General features: G+C 38.1%; 1 long non-coding RNA gene across 1 annotated transcript; it reads left to right on the top strand.

Moving 5' to 3' along the window:
- Positions 1-8,525: 8,525 nt before the first annotated feature.
- On the top strand, positions 8,526-9,142 carry LOC121049101. The gene is made up of 3 exons (XR_005799320.1): positions 8,526-8,602; positions 8,681-8,788; positions 9,002-9,142. It is a non-coding gene; the product is annotated as an uncharacterized LOC121049101 (long non-coding RNA).
- Positions 9,143-11,770: the final 2,628 nt, after the last annotated feature.

Below are 11,770 nucleotides of genomic sequence, written 5' to 3'. Positions count from 1 at the left end.
AAGGAAATCAGCAGAGGCATCTACCTCCGGGAAATGCTAGGGTGTTTGCTATTGGTCAGCAGAATGCCGGAGTGGAAGGTACCTTATCCTTATTTGATTTCTTTGCTAGGGTGTTATTTGATACGGGAGCGTCCCACTCTTTCATATCTAGTTCTGTGGTTGATATGTTAGGTTTAACTCCTAGGCCTCTTGCTAGATCCTTGTGTGTTATTTCCCCACTTGGTGTTTCCCTTGAGCTTGATAAGTTTTGTGATGCTTGTCCAATTGTGATTGGTGGTAAGGAGTTTACCGCGGCCTTGATTGTGTTAGCAAATCATAAGTATGATGTCATTTTGGGTATTGATTGGCTGAGGCCAAATCATGCTATGATTGATTGCTTTGAAATGGTAGTATCATTTCATATACCTGGGCAGCCGGTGTTTCGTTATCGGTGTCTTAGGTCAGATACTGCTTTAAGGGCAGGATTCTTAGCTCATGTGGAGTCAGTGAGTTGTACTGCGGTTAGGGCAGAAATTTCTGTGGTTTCCGAGTACAGTGATGTATTTCAGGAAATATCAGGATTACCTCCGAGGAGGGAAGTGGATTTTGCTATCGATGTGATACCAGGTACTGCACCTGTATCTATGGCACCATTTCGGATGGCACCAACTGAACTTAAAGAGTTGAAGGAGCAAATTGATGGTTTACTTGAGCAAGGGTTCATTAGACCTAGTACTTCTCCTTGGGGTGCACCTGTGGTGTTTGCGAAGAAGAAGGATGGTTCACTAAGGTTGTGTGTGGATTATCGGCAGTTGAACAAGGTGACGATTAAGAATAGGTACCCTTTACCTAGGATTGATGACTTGTTCGACCAGCTTAAGGAAGCTGCTGTATTCTCGAAGATCGATTTGAGATCCGGATATCACCAGTTGAGGGTGAAAGATGATGATGTTCCTAAGACTGCTTTTAGGACTAGGTATGGACACTTTGAGTTTGTTGTCATGCCTTTTGGTTTAACCAATGCACCTGCAGCCTTTATGGACTTGATAAACCGTGTGTTCAGTCCGTACTTGGATAAGTTTGTGGTAGTGTTCGTGGATGATATTTTGGTTTATTCCAAGACGTTGGAGGACCATGATAAGCATCTGCGGATTGTACTACAACTTTTGAGAGAAAAGGAATTGTTGCGAAATTCGAGAAGTGCGAATTTTGGCAAAGGGAGATCAAGTTCCTTGGTCATGTGATTTCGAAGGATGGAATCTCTGTGGATCCTTCTAAGGTGGAAGCAGTGATGAACTGGGGCCAACCCACTACAGTTACTGAGGTACGTAGTTTCCTGGGTTTGGCAGGTTATTATCGGAGATTCATTGAGGGATTTTCTAGCATTGCTTCGGCTTTGACCAAGTTGACCAGGAAGAATGTCCAGTTTGTGTGGACTGAGGAATGTGAACGAGCATTCAATGAGTTGAAGGCTAGATTGACCACAGCCCCAGTGTTGACTATTCCCACAAGCGGTGGCGGTTTAGTCATCTATAGTGATGCGTCTCATCAAGGTTTGGGATGTGTATTGATGCAGCATGGAGGTGTTGTCGCTTATGGTTCTAGACAGTTGAAGGTGCATGAGCGTAATTACCCCACTCATGATTTGGAGTTGGCTGCTGTTGTGTTTGCCTTGAAGATTTGGAGGCATTACTTGTATGGGGAGAAGTTCGAACTCTTTTCGGATCATAAGAGTTTGAAGTATCTGTTCTCTCAGAAGGAGTTGAACATGAGACAGAGAAGGCGGATGGAACTCATAAAGGACTATGATTTTACTTTGGAGTATCATCCAGGAAAGGCCAACGTGGTGGCGGATGCTTTGAGTAGGAAGCCCAGAAGTATGGTTGCTTCTATTATGGTTCAGGAGTGGCTTATGCTGGAAACTGCATCTGAGTTTGACCTTGTGCAAGTAGGAGTTGAGAATGGGAGTTTCCTTGGAAGTATCACGGTACAGCCTGCCCTGATTTCCAGGAACATTCAAGGTCAGACAGAGGATGAGTTCTCAAGTGCGAAGTTGGTAGAGTTATGCAGATCTGAAAAGGAGACATGTTGAGTTTAATGAGGGTGATCATGTGTTCTTGAAAGTCTCGCCCATGAAGGGTGTGGTGAGATTTGGCAAGAAAGGAAAGTTATCACCAAGGTTTGTCGGACCTTTTGAAATTCTGGAATGGGTAGGAGAGTTGGCTTATAGGCTTGCCTTACCTCCTACTATGTCTGGTGTGCATAATGTTTTCCATGTGTCTATGTTGAGGAAGTATGTTTAGGACGAGTCACATGTGATTGATTATGGTACGATTGAAGTGCACGCAGATACGACCTTTGTTGTTGAACCTGTTCGTATTCTGGATAGGTCAACAAAGCAACTTCGAAGGAAGGAAGTTGACTTGGTCAAGATATTGTGGAGTCACCATGACGAGGGTGATGCTTCTTGGGAATTGGAGTCGGATATGAGAGCGAAGTACCCACAGTTGTTTGTTGATGAGCAAGCGTGAATTTCGGGACGAAATTCCTTTAAGGAGGGTAGACTGTGATGACCTGGTTTTCTGTTATTTAAATTTGGTATTTAATAATGGACCAGTTGTACGAATAATTGTTATTATGCTTTATTCGTAGGTTGTATGTGGAGTGGAATGATTTTCGTACGTATAAATATTTGAATTTCACAGTTTAGGGGGTCGTGTGAAGTTTGACTTTTTATATGTTGGGATTCTCGGAAAATTTCCTTCACGAAAGTTGTAGAGCGCGTCGATACGAGTTCGTGGACATGTGGAACGCGTAAATCGGAGTTCGTATGAGGAAGTTATGGCTATGGAAAGAAGTTTCCATTTTAGTATATAAAGGGAAAATTAGAATTTTATTTCATTATTTCCCTTTCCATTTCCGGAAACCATACCCTCTCTCTCTCTTCTCTCTCGTCCGCTCCCTCAGTATCGAAGATTTTCGACTGACCCGACCCGAACCCGGCCGATCCGACCCGACTTTTCCGGCCAACTGCGGCGGTCTCCGGCCTTGAAACTTGGCCAGCAGGGTCGCCTCTTCCGTCTGGTCGTCCCTCTGGTGGTCTCTATCGCCGATTCTTCTCCACGGCGGCGCTGCAAGGCGGTGCAGCCTTGTGTTTTCGGACCCGGCCGGAAAACACAGCTCCGACGTCGGCACGGCTTCGAGTTTTCTTGATTGAGCTCAGAGCTGCCTCGCCGATCGATCCTTGGTGGTTGTTTGGATCGATTCACGTGAAAATTCGATCAACTCGGATTGGATCACTGTTCACGGCTTGTGAGGTAGTTTTCGATCCCTTAAGCTTGTTTTCTGACTTCGATCCAGTTATGAAAGTTCACAAGCATGCTTAGATGAAGCTTTTTGATGTTGGGAGTTTTGTGAAATATTGAGTGTTGGCCGGCGGCGGTGCGCCACCGTCTGTGGCGGCGTTCCGGCGGTGTTCCGGCCATGTATGGAACTTTTTCTGGTATTATATGTCTTCTACTCGTCGATACGAGCGTTTCGATATATAATATGCAAATTTTGGAGTTCGATTGGATTTGTTATGATTTTTGCAGTTTCATATCGATGAATTTATTCGATCCGTGAGGATACGAGCGTCCGATCGACTTGTGGTTTGGTCACATCGATCGTGGACGTATTCCGAAGACTTAGGGAGGTCTCGGATGTGGTTTTGCCTCGATTGGCACCACTTTGGGGATTTTAGTTCAAAAACAGGGGTTTCGAACTTAAATCAAATGTGAATCATTACTAAGTTGGAACCATATGTGATTAGGTACTTGACGAAGTATTTGGACGAGTGGTTAGTGATAGTTTTGGTTCGGTTCTGTATTGAAGACGCAGCAGGAGTTCAAGGTGAGTAAATCTCACAAGGATCTTTATGAACAGAAGTACCATTATTGTTTTGGCGTTAATTATTTAACTGCAAACTATAGTTGGTATTAGTAGGCATTCCTGAGTGAATGACTACATATATATGTTTAGATGAAATATATATATCCTTGTGAATGATTATGATGAATAATAATATGCATGATGGTGTTCATATTATTGTTAAATGCGACTTTTCAAGAAACGATATTATAGAAAAAGATGTTTTCTATTGTTTGGAAAGTATTGAGCTTGATGTTACATTTTGAGTCAAGCGTGACTCATTTTAGATGTATTGGTTTTAGAATCAAGGGTCACAGATGGTGAGCAGGGATTAGGAAAACCGAAACTAGATGTTGTAACGTTTTTAAGTCGAAGGCGACTTACTTAACGTTGACCTTAAGACCAGATAGGGTCTAAGAAGATCTTATGTCACAGATGGTGATAGATCATAGATAGTGACAGGTTGCAGACGGTAACCTTGATGTTTGATCTCAAGACCAGATAGGGTCTAGGAAGATCTTACTTCACAGATGGTGATAGATCATAGATAGCAACAGGTTGCAGACGGTAACCTTGATGTTTGACTTCATGACCATATGGGGTCTGAAGATCATGAGTCACAGATGGTGATAAATGGTTGAGCTGAGACCAGATGGGGTCTAAAGATTATAGGTCACAGATGGTGACAGGTTGCAGATGGCGACCTTGAAGTTGATTTCCTAACTAGATGGAGTCTGAAATCATATGTCACAGATGGTGACAGATCACAGATGGTGATAGATCACAGACGGTGATCAAGGCAGGAAATAGGTAATCACGTCTTGATTTGGACGAGTGATTACAATTTCAATAGGGTTCTAGTTTATCTGCCATGATAGCTTATGGGAGTAACGGTCGAGGTTGCTTGAGACTCATAGGTATGCAGCTTAAAGGAGAGTTTCGATGGTATTCTTCTTTAATTGTCTAGATGAGACTTGAATTGCTACTTGATGGTTAAGTTAGCAAATAGGATATGGTCATAGCGGTGACTCATGTTGTCCTTTCTGTGGAAAGGATATTGAATGTTAGAAGGATTCATGGCTGCATGTTTCCTTAAGTAGATTGATGTGAGTTGTTGATTGATGTTCATGAGTTACTCATACGAGCTTGAAGAAGCTTACCGGGTTTGTTGTTTGGCAACCCCGGTGCACCATTGTAAATGGTGTAGGGGCTAATCCTGCAGGTCAGGAAAATCGTGGCTGAAGCTGAAGGAGCTTGTTGGCAGCAGAACGGGTAGGAAGCAATTTTTGTTGGCTTTGCCAATATATGACTTCCGCTATGCAGTAAGCTCTGAGGAGCATTTACGTTTTATTGTGATGACAATTAAATTCGTAAATTTGTATAATATATAACTCTGTGGAGCGAGTGTATGTTATCTTGGATGATTCAGTGTATCAGTAAGTACTTGTTTTAAGGGAAAGATGTTCCAGGTATTTGTATTGATGACTGAATATTCACGCATGTATAATTATGGGATTATATATATCGATTTTTATTGTTGTAAAAATCAGGGGCGTGACAGGTAGACAGCTCAGAGAAAAGGAAGAGGGGGACGGGAGGCAATCAAAATCGGTAATTTTTTTTCTTTCTACAATCGCAATTCTCCCAATTTTTTTCCCTTTTGAGTTTTTGGGTTTCCCGTGTTTGCATGGTTTTTTTTTGGGATCATTGATTGTATGATCTTAATGTATGAGCATTGGGAGAGATGATACCAAGGCTTTTTCTACACTTGATGGATATTGACTACTTTGAATGTTGATGGATATTAATTCGGTGTTATGGGTTTCTGTTTTGTTATAACACACACTTGATGGATATTCTAATTTGAATGTTGGCTTCTGTTTTCGGATGCATAGTATATTTTTATTAACTTCATTTAGGTACTATTTGGCATGCGATCAAGATCAAGTATGTTTTGCTTTGTCAATCTATAGCATTCAATATGATTCAGTAAGAGTTGGTAGCTTTCCTAATATATTTCATGTTTTATATAACATATTGAAAAAAAAACAAATTAACTGTTGTGAAATTTTAATTAAAACTCTCAAGCGCACGAATCGTTGTTAGTATAGTGTGCAAGTACGAGGTCGTTCCAACTGAGGATTGATAATTAATTTAAATCCTAGCCTAATTAATCCTAACTATGAACACAAAAACACAATGAATAATGAAGAGAAAGAAGATATTGTTTTTAGATTTTTGAATAAAGAAATAATGTGAAACAAACAAACAAACAAAATAAAGTTTATAAGTTCAAAAGCAAAGATGATAAAACCTAGGGTTTCAGAATCAATCACTAACAATCCTATTTATGTTTCAATGAAATAAACAGATTCTTTTGTTTCTCTAGATGATAATTCCCATATCTAAGTCCTTCTTAGGTACTCTAGACCATAGTTTTCCTTAAGTGTATGGTGCTCTCCCTCTTGGGTAAAGATCTTATATCCTAACTATGTAGTTTATCATTCTCAGGTATAAATTTAACATGCAAGACTCATTACGCTTTAGAAAACAAGGGAATCAAGCAAACCATTAGTCTTTCTCAAGTAATAATGTAATTTACTACACTTAATCATAAGAAGCTAATCAAAATATATTGCATCTCTACTTCAAATTTGTCTTTCAATTACAATATGCAAAGCCCTAAGGTGATCAATCAAAGAACTTAAACATAAAGCATCAATTTAAATAGTGATTAAGCATTCATCATAAAGAAACTATAAATCCATCAATATAACATCAAAGTACATAAACAATCATGATAGTGCATCATCCTAACCCTAGAAAAGATTTAACAAAAGATAACTAAGTAAAACATAGGAAAAACATACAAAAATGGAAAGGAAAAGCTGAGTCGTCTCCGCTCCTTAGGCATCTTCAATGTGCTCTCGAGACTCCTTTCTCATGTAAATTCGTACTCCCTTATATAGGGAAGATTTCTGCTCATCTTTGGCTTCATGTTTCCTTGTAAAACTTGGGTTTCGATTCATTTCTTCATTTGGAATGGGGAAACCTTGAAATATCTCTTGTAGAAGTAGGAATAATCTCATCATTGAATCCTCATCTGAATTAATTTCCTTGAAACATTAGGATTGATAATCTTGTGCCACGGAACTTGAGTTCTCCATGAATGGTTGTAAAGTCTTGAGCAGATTTTCTGTTCTGACCTATCTTCACTCAAATAATCATAACTAACTCCAAAAGTATCGAAATCGAGATCCGTAAAATTCTACAGACAGTAGACATCCGTAGCTTTCCATGCATGGAAGGTTCATTGTCTGATTCGATCCGAGAATTTCCCAGTAATTCGGCGAAGTTGGGTGTTCTGCACAGACAGATTCTGGGACTTGAGATTGCATATCTTCTTTCAATCCCACGTAGCTCATTCTAGCTTCTTTTCTTCTTTCTACGAAACAAACCTACAAAAACACTAAAAGATGTAAATGAATCATAAATAAGGAGAACTAAACATAAAAACCAAGATTAAAAGACATAGAAATATAGGATACTATGAGCACATCATTAATAACCATCTAACTTTGTTTACATCCCAAATATATCTACTGCAAGGCTCTAATCTCCAGATTTGCAAGACATAACAGTCGGTGGTACTAAGCATGGCCACACTGTTTTCGCCAACTGAAACAAAAGAAGAACAATGATCTGCTAATCTATATGGAACACAATATGCAAGTGCCTCTTCCATGGTAACAACTTCATCTTTTCCATTCATAATGTGAGGGCTTCAGACCATTGGTGCAGTGCTCAATTTTCTTGGATGTGGATTGCTTTGGCTTATAGTCTCACAAAAGATTGCTGCTTTTCCTTTGTGGGTAGTGAGTAGTTCAATCAAGTTTGAATCTTGATCATGAAGTCTGATTTTGGGTCGCTTCTGTGTATCGCTTCCCTTTTTGTAGGTACCAATAGTTAGCCTTTTTTGTTTCATTCTGATATGTTTTGTTTGATAACCTTGATTACTGAGTTTAATTCATTACTGCATTTTATACTAATGTAGCTAACTATTAAATATTTTGATTCAGATAAGTTTACAAATTTATTGGATGTTTCTTCTTACCTCCTCAGTTAACCCGAAGGTTGATTAGCTTTTGGTTGGCTTGGAGGAGCAGTGCATCTCCCTTGCATGTCCACTACCCTTTGAATTGTATTGCTCTCTACTTTATCTAGCGGTTTCAACATTCTTGAATTGGAACTATTCTATATGGTGACATGCTAATGAGGCTGTGCTGTTGTGTAATTATGATTGAGCTTCATATCAGGATCTAATATCTATATTATCATTGCTTCGTTGCTTTTATTGTATTCTGATGAAGTGTTTGATTTTGTGGTTGTGATAAATCACATGGAGGAGTTCAGCAAGACCTTCAAACTGGAGTTTCCTGATTCAGACACATGTTAAGAGATCAAAACTTCCTTCAGATGGAGCTGACTTTGTGATGCAAGATGTCCTATTATATATTGACAAATCTTCTACAATATCATGATGCTAAGGTACTTCTATTTTTCTGAGTTTCAAAGTTAATAGCCATCACGCGTAGTATTTGTTTTATTGAGAATTGCGCTTTGTTATCAATGTAGTTTTTGGAGCATGCTTCTGTACGTCAGACCCAAATTGCTGAATCATTTGTATCATCGCCTGACAATCTTGACGAACTATGTAACTTTTAATATATTTTTTTCTCAGCAATCTATTCATATCCGTAACTTCTGAATTTCTCATTTACTGCCTCTGCAGGTACTTGACTGATGAAGCTGTTGCACTTTTTCTTTACTTTACTCTTTATTGCAATGAAATGCTGTCTTTCTGGAGTATGTCTTGGTGCGAACTTATTTGGATACACTGGTATGTAACAGCAACTGATCACTATCATTGGAAAAAAAAAAAAAGGGACCAGTATTTTCTGGCAAAAGTTGTGTTAAGATACATAATGTTTTTCATGCATTTAATGTCTTTGGAAATAGGTCATAGCCTTGAGTTGGTGATTTAACAATATCTTGGTACTAAAATGAAATCAACACTTGATACTGACCTATATTCATATGATGAAATGGACAGTTGATGCCCATCCTGGAAGCATTATATGATGCTCCAAAAAGGACATCTAATCAAATCTACATGTTGCTGATCATACTTCTCATACTTAGTCAAGATTCATCTTTTAATGCAAGCATTCACAAATTGGTAAGGATTGCCTCCTGTAGCCAACAAACTATTTAATTATATAATCAGAAACAGACTATGCTCTAAATTAAATCTGGCATGTCTAATTTGCTTATTGTGGAAGTTAATGACAATTAACTCTTTCCTGTGGCTCAGATTCTTGAAGCATCAAATGATGAAGAGGTTGCCTTTCTCTTGGAGATGTTTAGTTGAAAAGCAAGCACTAATGAATTGAGTTGGCATTAGCATGAATAGAACTTCATTTCGAAAATTTCTTTTTTCTCTTCCCTAGTTTTATATTCACATTTATTGGAGGGAAAAACCATGACCAATTTCTGATAGGCTAATATTTTCGTGTATATACACCTAGAGCCAGTAGAACAACTATTTTTTTGGAAAATGCTCCAGCAGCCACTATAACTAAGTTAACCTTAAACTAAGATAGCCTATTTGTTGGCAGTTGCTATCAATATTGGAAACTTTGATAAGATCTCAAAGCTAGGACATGACCTAATTCATCTTTTGTTTTAGATGATCTGCATTAATGATATTGTACTATTTTGTAATTTATATTCTGCCCTTTTTAGTTCTATATTAACAATTGAAGGCGATGAATGAGGGAGTAGGAAAATGCACTATGGAGTAAAGGGAAGCCTTCAGTTCAGAGAGAAAGTTTGCTTAAATTTAAGTACATTTCATGGTTGTAATTCACATCCCGCAACAAAGCGCGGGCACCGTTGCTTATGGATACTATAACCCAACACGGCAACACCATCTTTAAACTAATAATTTGGTTCTAGCAAAGTTTGAAATTTCCCTATTTCTAAATTAAAACCCTTTTACTCCTGGGTCATATTATTCTTATAATTCTTTGGAAACTTAAAGAAAATTACATCCATGATTCCATGAAGTTTGTGAAAAATATATAGGGTTTTTGATATATACTAGACTACTGGAAAATCTAATCATCCAATTCTAAAATTATTGTCATCAACATCACCAAGGTTGAGGCTCATTCAGTATTCTTCAAATTCAACTGAATCCATCAAACTTTTTCAAAATCCAAACAAAATAAGAGAAGGGCCACTACTGAACCAACATAGAGAGAGGAAGAGAAAAGAAGAGAATCAGAGAGAGAAGAAAGAGAGAAAAGTCAAGGACGCTTTGAAATTTTTTTTCTTTCAAGCATCTACAGGGGCAGAATGGGAAATCAATTTTTACAAAAATTGTGGAGGTTCACATATCAATTGCCGAGGTCTAAATACTACATCTCCATTGAGGTTGAACTGAGTCCAAAAGAAAATATTTCAAATCTAATTCAGTCCCATAGAAACCAAACAAAAGCTTTGGGAAATCTGATAAAAGCTTCGAGGATAGTAGGCAAAGGATGAAACCAGATTCGAAATTCTCAAGAATTTGAATGATCCGTAAAATGTGAAATCAACTTGGAGTGGAGAACTTGAAGCTTCAATCCCTGGTCACAACGAAGGCAGAAGATTGAGATTAGAATGAGAAGTGGGTTTGTATCCTTGCAGGTTTAATAATCTAGCTTTTAGTTTGGGTAAAATTTAATTTAATTTTTAAATGTTCAAAGCTTCAGAATGAGATTTGATTTGGGTTTCAAATTAGTACATGCTCAGAATGAGATATATGTGGCTCAATGGTTTTAATGTAGGGAGAGAAGTGTGAAAATTTGTTTCGTTTGATGGAATAAATTCATATCAAATGTTCAAGGAAAACGATGTGCACAAGGATGCATGTGCTTGAGGGGGGTCTCGTTTGCGGTATAGCAGAAATGCCAGTCATATGTTTCTTTTAGATTATGGTGAGAAGATAAATTCTACAAGGGAATGGGTAAAGTCGAGGTGCCTCTTCAGAGTTAACTAGTGATTGTTATCTCGCTGCAGTTATACTGTTATACATTGTATTGGCCAATTGAATCAAGGGGAGTTAGAACCACGTGCAATTGATTCGAATTATGTGTAATTAGTACAAGGCCAATAAATTGCTTGTAGGCATAACCGCATAACAAACAATGTCTCGGAAAGAGATGAACTTCAGGATTGAAGCGACGGTAAGGCTTGTGGGTATAAAGAGTAGTCTTGGAACGAGATATCCTTTAGAGATTGAAGTAAATTAATGCTTGTGAGAAAGGTTTTAAATATCGGTATCTTCATATCTATCGATACTTTGAAAAAGAGAGATATCGGAAATATCGGGGATACAGGATAATAAAATATCGTTTTTGAAAAATGTCAATTTATTAGAAATTTAGAATTATATATAAATACATATTAATGTCAACTTCATCTACATCCAAAAAGAGACTCTAGACTGTTAAAAAGCCGCTCGTTGGTCTACGAAAATGCAATAATCAGACCAAAACATATGACCCATATAGTGCGAATTGTAGTGATGAACATGATAGTTATAGATCTCTTTAGAGCTGCCGACTGTTTCCCTTATAAGGGGATAATAAAGATGAACCCAACTGGATGACTAATCATATAGTTCTCCATATTGATTATATCCATAAGCATCATAACCAAATTGATTGTTGCCTTCATGAGATTCATTTAAAATCCCACTGCGCTCTGTGCCTAAACTGATAGAGTCAAAACTTAAGGCAATTAAAGAAACATCAGATGGGGTACTTTGATCATC

This window comes from Rosa chinensis, chromosome 5 (assembly GCF_002994745.2).
Source record: "Rosa chinensis cultivar Old Blush chromosome 5, RchiOBHm-V2, whole genome shotgun sequence".
Classification (NCBI taxonomy): domain Eukaryota; kingdom Viridiplantae; phylum Streptophyta; class Magnoliopsida; order Rosales; family Rosaceae; genus Rosa; species Rosa chinensis.
Note: the sequence above shows the minus strand (reverse complement) of the source record. Positions and strands in the feature narration are given on the sequence as shown.